A 6,000-nucleotide genomic window follows, 5' to 3' on the forward strand; every position below is an offset into this window, starting at 1 on the left:
GGGGGCCCAGTAGAAAGCCAGCACTACCTCAGGATCCTGGGGCAAGGATCCCCCAGGGAAATGTGAAGTCCCTACTGAATTAATGCCAGCCAGAGGATGCCCCAAGGTGTAGCTGCCTTGGCTTGGTGGTCTAGGCTTTCACACATGGTAGACTAGAGAACCAGAGAGCATTCTAGATTTCAGTAAGAGACCGGGGAGGAACGGAGTCAGAGAGGAAGGGTGTCTTTTACAATCTGACAATGCTTGGGGAGACATCAGAGAGGCTGGTAAGGCCAATGCAAAGGAGCTTGGTGGTTACGACCGTCATGGGTTTCTTCCAAACACAGTCAAGCAGGTCACGTGGAGGTGGTTCTCAGCACAGACGCTGGAATCCTCAGAAGTTCGGCAGCATGGCTTCTCCGCACACGCTCACAGAGCTCGGGATGCTGACAGGGGCCTGCAGCTTGCCAGGAGTTAAGAATTTTGCAGGAGACAGAATGGGCGACCTGGGCAGACCCATCGTCCCAACTTGGATCCATGTCCTTGTTCAAAGACAGTATCCTCAGGGAGCAACACCTGCGACAGCATCCTGGAAATTAGTGGTTCTCTTCGCAGTGCCTCCTACAGTTCCTCAGACCATGTAGAAAGCTGGTTGCAGACTGGTTTGATTAGGGCTACTGAGCTCTGCCTGTTTGCAGGAGTTCAGAAATTAGACACAGGTGAAAAGTACTGATAGTGTTTGTTTCATTAGATAGTGTGTGTCTGTGAACATGGGCAGGTGCAGCTGGCTGGGGCAATGAGTGCGTCCATGGCCATGGTGAGCGTAGACCACACACATACAGCTGAGCTCCAAAAGCAGCGCTGGAAGCCCTGAACGAGCATCAAGTTGGAGTTGTCGTAGCTACCGTAAAAACAGGACTGAAGAGTGTCTGTGGATTTGGAGCTGAGGAACAGGCTCAGGACTTGGAGTGGGCGGTCTCAGCACACCTTTCTCCTACAAGGCTAATCCATCAGTCTGAAAGGGCCCAGGTACTTGCTTCCATATTTGGAGTTCCGAGGTACCGAGCATGAACAATAGAATAAATTCCACTATTAAACTAGCACTTTCTATGTTTGGTGGGATAGAGAGAATCCAGGCAGGTGTTTTTAGGAGGTTTTTGAGCTCCTCATCCTGAGGGAAAGAGGCCAGATAGACCACCAAGATCAAGGAGAGGAGCAGCAGGTGCTGGGTGAGGGCAGGTGGTCCAGGTCCCTGAGATCTGGGAAGGGGCAGGGATGAGCCTCCAAGGCCCTTCCTACCAGCAGACGTCAGGCCCCTCTGCATGGGGAGAGAGGGGAGGGCAGGGCTTCACCCTGTCTCAGGATGCAAAAGCAGCCTTGAGCTATGTTCCATCATTGTAGGCGCATTTTCCACCAGGAGACTGGAGAGACATTTGGTTCCAGAACAGACCGATTTATTGAAAATTCAACACGTCAGACCCACGTCTTGCTCATCAGTCCTTGATGGGCCCACAAGGAGCACCTGTGAATAGTGTGACATCATGCAACATCAAGAATCCACCTGGAGGGAGGCCAGGCAGCCTTGGGCTAGTCACGTTCTAGCTCAGAGGGTACCAGGCCCTGCAAACCTCTCCGGAGCCAGGACCGAGGGCTTGGTCTCTTGAGCAGCCTCCTGCCTGGGTGTCGTCCTAGCCAGTGTTTGAGCATATTCCCAGTCCTGCTTTATTTTCCAGAGGATATAGTGTGTGTTTTTGCCAACTCCTCCAATGTGGGACTTCTTTTAGACTCAGAGCCTTGCTTCTGAATTTCCTTATCACTCAAAAGCAAGTCAATTAACTCTTTAAAACCCAAATCAGAGTCACCATCCCCTGGAAGACACGCAGCCTCTTCCAGAAAGTGTCTTGTTTCCACTATGGCTCTCTCATTTTTTTAAAAAAAAGATTTATTTGTTTGAAAGTCAGAGTTACACAGAGAGGAGAGGCAGAGAGAGAGAGAGAGAGAGAGATCTTCCATCTGCTGGTTCACTACCTAGCTGGCTGCAAGGGCCGGAGCTGTGCCGATCCGAAGCCAGGAGCCAGGAGCTTCTTCCAGGTCTCCCTCGCAGATGCAGGGGTCCAACGACTTGGGCCATCTTCTACTGTTTCCCAGGCCACAGTGGAGAGCTGGATCAGAATGGAGCAGCCAGGACTCAAACCGGCACCCATATGGGATGCCAGTGCTAAAGGCGGTGGCTTTACCTGCTACGCCACAGAGCCGGCTCAGTCTCTCACTTTTCTTACCGTACTGTGCTCATTTGTTTGTGTGTCTACCTCACCTGTAAGAGGGCAGCCCATCACAACACCTGGCAGAGGTTGGATTTCAACAGAAGGGGATGGAATGGATGAGCCATAGGTGGAAGCAACACGCAGGGGACTCCAGCTGCCATTCCAGCTTCCAATGTGGACATACCAGGCTCCCGTCGGCTTCACTTGCCCTCTCGTTATGGGACAATCCAGGAGGTGAGTGCTGGGTGGGCCCAGACAGCACAAAGGAGCAGGCAAAGGGGAAGGGCTGGGTTGCAGGACCCCTGGGTGGCGTTGGGGTTCTGCCAGCTGATGCTCGGGAACCCTAGCCGGAGCAAGGGGACAAGTCTCATTCCCAAACTATCTTGCAGTGATCTTGCAAAAGCAAGGTGTTCCTGTGCGCTGTTACTGTCTTCTGTAGCTCTGTGCAACCTCTTTACCTGGTAGAATTCTTGGCTGAAGGCTTTCCATCCCGAGAGGAACAGCTGATGAGCCACTTTGGGGAGTTTCATCAGTGCCACATCTGGGCCGATCTGGGTTCAAGTGACAACATGCCAGCAAGTAAACACTGAAGTCAAAATGTTCCATGGCAGGTTTTGTCACTATAGACACCCTGTGCACTCATTAAAGCATACTTTCCTAGGGCCTTTTTTATAAATTCACTTCCAAATGTATCTGCGTTTGAGCTTTGAAGCAGGTTGACTTGAGCCATCATTTGTCTCAGAACGTTTGGAAAACACCAACCCTTGGTGACTGCTCACCACTCCATGGAAGGCTGGGTAGGGCTGCTCTTTGCCTAGTATTTGGAGAAGTGAGTGGGGAGATGGGAGGACCCACTGGGAGACTGGGGGCTGGCCTTTGGGTCACAGGAGTTGGCTGGCTGGGCCAGGCTGGAATTTCAGATCTGCGGAATGTTTTCCTGGCTAGGTAACTGATTGCCACACACTGGAAAAGTAATAGGACCAGGAGCCATATCGTCCCCTTTAATGTCAGGGCCAGGGGCTTCCTGGAGCAGAAGGTGGGGGGGGGGGCAATCCTTGCAGAAGTATCCTGACCCATCCCCAAACACTGCCCTTCACCAAGGGGGAAGCCAGGTCAAGTCCAAGCAGGGAACAGAAGCACCCAAGGAGGGGCGGGGCAGAGAAAGCGAACAAAGGCGCTGTGCACTTGAGGTATCTTTGTTGCTCAGCCTTTGGGCGGCTTTCACCCCTACTGCTTTCTGCTTGACCAGAGGCTCACGCGTTAGCGGAGGAGGAGGAGGAAGGAAGGAAGGGGAGAGGGTGGAGGAAGAGTGGGAGCCAGGTCTCCCAGAGAGCGCAAGGCGGCCAGTGCCCGAAGCCCAAGCGCTTACCTGAGCCAGGCTTGTCCTCTGCCATCTCTGCGGCCCTGACCCGTGCGTCTGTTTGCGCTCTCGGTTACCATGGGGACGGCGCCCCCTCGACCTCCGCGGCCCCCATCTAATGTGGCGGGCAGGGAGTTCTAAGCTGCTGCACCTGTCCCCAGGCGATCTCCTCGCGGGGCGGGGCGGGGCGGGGCGGGGCGGGGCGAGGCGAGGGAGGGGGTGGTGTTTGGGTCAGTCCCAGGGGCTGCCCGCAAAGTTTTCTTCATTGTTTGCGTCACAGGTGGCAGTTGCAGCCACAGAGGGGGACTGTGTTTCCCTGGATGGAGACTGTGCATACCACACTCCAGTACGAGGAATTCTAGAATCCTGGAGCCCGGCGATGAAGAATCAGGCAGCGTGGCTTCCCCAGGGGCAGCCCTCTGACGGAACCCAGAGCCCTCAGCAGCCTGGAAGGAGATGGAGTCGACTTGTGTGAACTTCGTGTGGGGTCAAGGGTTGGCGGCGCCCTGGCCGCTGTGGGGCGACATGCTGGAACGGCATAGGGTTCAAGTGGACAGGTGAGCAGTCCATCCTAGGTGGGCTTTTCTGCTCAGCTACCACAGCGATTTCAGAAGAGCTGGATCTTTGACATGCCTGGAATTCGGTGTGATTTCTTTCCCCATTTAAATAAATAGTCATGTGTGCACCCACATTTGTAATGATAATTTTTAAATTCTTTTCCTGGAAGAAGCCCCCCCCCCCCCCCCCCCCCGTGTAAGCTCCAGCTAGCCACAGAGAATCTTGGGTACTCCGTGGAGACCAGGTGTGAGTTACTGGTGGTGGTGTTTTCCTATTGTCCCCTGGTGGCCTGAGCTAAGCTCTTGGGAGGGGGTGGAGATGACAAAATGGGGGGGGGGGGAGTCCAGTGGGAGAGGCATAGGGCACAGGGGACCCCAAGGCTGCTGTGCCTGGGTTGTATAAGGAGATAAGCTAGATTCTCGCGCTCCTCCTCCTGTCCCTGATGTGGAGAAAGTGGGAGAAAAACAGAAGAGTTGCCGAGTCTGCCCCAGCATCACGGGGTGTGGGAAGCAGTAGAGGAGACCCGGAGACAGAGGCTGCTGGCCTCTTCGGTCCACACCCCAACGATGTCTTGAAGCACAAAGGAAGACTTTGAGGGCAGAGATTACGATGCATTTTGCTGGCCTGGGGGACCTGGGCAGATACTGCTTCTCGGGTCTATGCCTTTTGATGACACTCAGGGGCCGTGCCCATGAGCTGGTTTCAGGAACTTTTGTAGCTCCCTGTGGTCTTCATCAACCTCAGCAGAGTCTAAGTGACAAAGAGAAGTTTCCCAGCCCACGACTTCCAGGGACCATGGTCCCCAAGCGTCTGACACACAGAAGGTTCCAGTGTCCACTTGCAGTCAGAGGCCTGCAATCCTGGAGGTTGTCATGGCAAAGCTCGTAGGTTTCATGTTGCCTGTTTATGTGGATTGATGCCTTCCTTGGCCAACATTTTATTGAACACCTACTATGCACTGCCAGTGTTCTAGGAAGTGTTGGGGATCCAGACTAAGCAAGATAGAGTAAATCCCTCATTTCAAAGACTTAAAAAGAAGGGATTTTTTACTCTCTGAGACAAAACTCATCAGTGACAGTTTTGAGAGCTTTGCTTCATATTTAGCGGTTTCACATTTTTTCTTTCTCTACTCTGACAAGGCCTGTTTGGCTGGGAGGAGAAGGGAGAGAAAGAATAAACTATCTTTGTGGAAGAAAATCCACTCTCTGAGATCCATCCTTTTGCCAGGAAAATACCAAATCTTAACTTGGTCAATGCCAAATTGTGGCTAAGCACCTGCTTCTCATCCTGGGCTCTCAGCTTTGGATTCAGCTGCCTATTGGAGTGAATTCATGGCTCCTCTTAAGAGAACTTCCTGCCTCCAGGGTGAGGTGAGGCTCTGAACCCTCCTGGATCCTCTCTCTCTCACCCCCATGCAGCTGATTATAAATCACTATTGCCTCTACTTTGACCTGGGTGGGCAAATGTCAGACTCCTGGGCCATTTGCAGCAGAGTGTCAGGCTTGCCCCCTCCCACCTGCCCCAGAGAACAAGGACAACCACAGAGCTTACTCTTGGCGAGGCAAGCCAGCAGTGACGGTTGGGGAGGCAGACTGAGGTCCGTGTGGACCGTGCGTTCCTCTGGGTTCACTGAGCTCTCTCCTCGCTCTGAGTTAGGTTCCTGAAGGCAACACCTTTCAGGTCATTTTTGGCACTAACTTGGCTGCCTCTGGAAAGGCCTTTACCTAGCTGTGATTGAGATACATACACTTGAGCTTTATTGCAAGCTGATAAGAAAATGGTCATAAAACAAATGTTTCTGTACTTTTGGCAAAAAATCCTTGTGAAAGACATCATCTA

The 6,000-nt window shown here is 53.0% G+C and overlaps 1 protein-coding gene across 5 annotated transcripts in view; it reads right to left on the reverse strand.

Annotated features, from left to right (window-relative positions):
- The window catches only part of ERICH6B (glutamate rich 6B), a 73,971-nt gene extending 70,144 nt beyond the window's left edge, over positions 1 to 3,827 (reverse strand). For 2 of the 5 annotated variants that reach the window (XM_051850048.2, XM_051850052.2), the window contains exon 1: positions 3,613 to 3,827. The gene's annotated coding sequence lies outside the window, so the exon portion shown is untranslated. The remainder of the gene's footprint in view (positions 1 to 3,612) is intronic. The other 3 variants (XM_008259992.4, XM_051850047.2, XM_051850051.2) reach the window with 3 other exon arrangements.
- Positions 3,828 to 6,000: the final 2,173 nt, after the last annotated feature.

Source organism: Oryctolagus cuniculus, chromosome 9 (assembly GCF_964237555.1).
Source record: "Oryctolagus cuniculus chromosome 9, mOryCun1.1, whole genome shotgun sequence".
Classification (NCBI taxonomy): Eukaryota; Metazoa; Chordata; class Mammalia; order Lagomorpha; family Leporidae; genus Oryctolagus; species Oryctolagus cuniculus.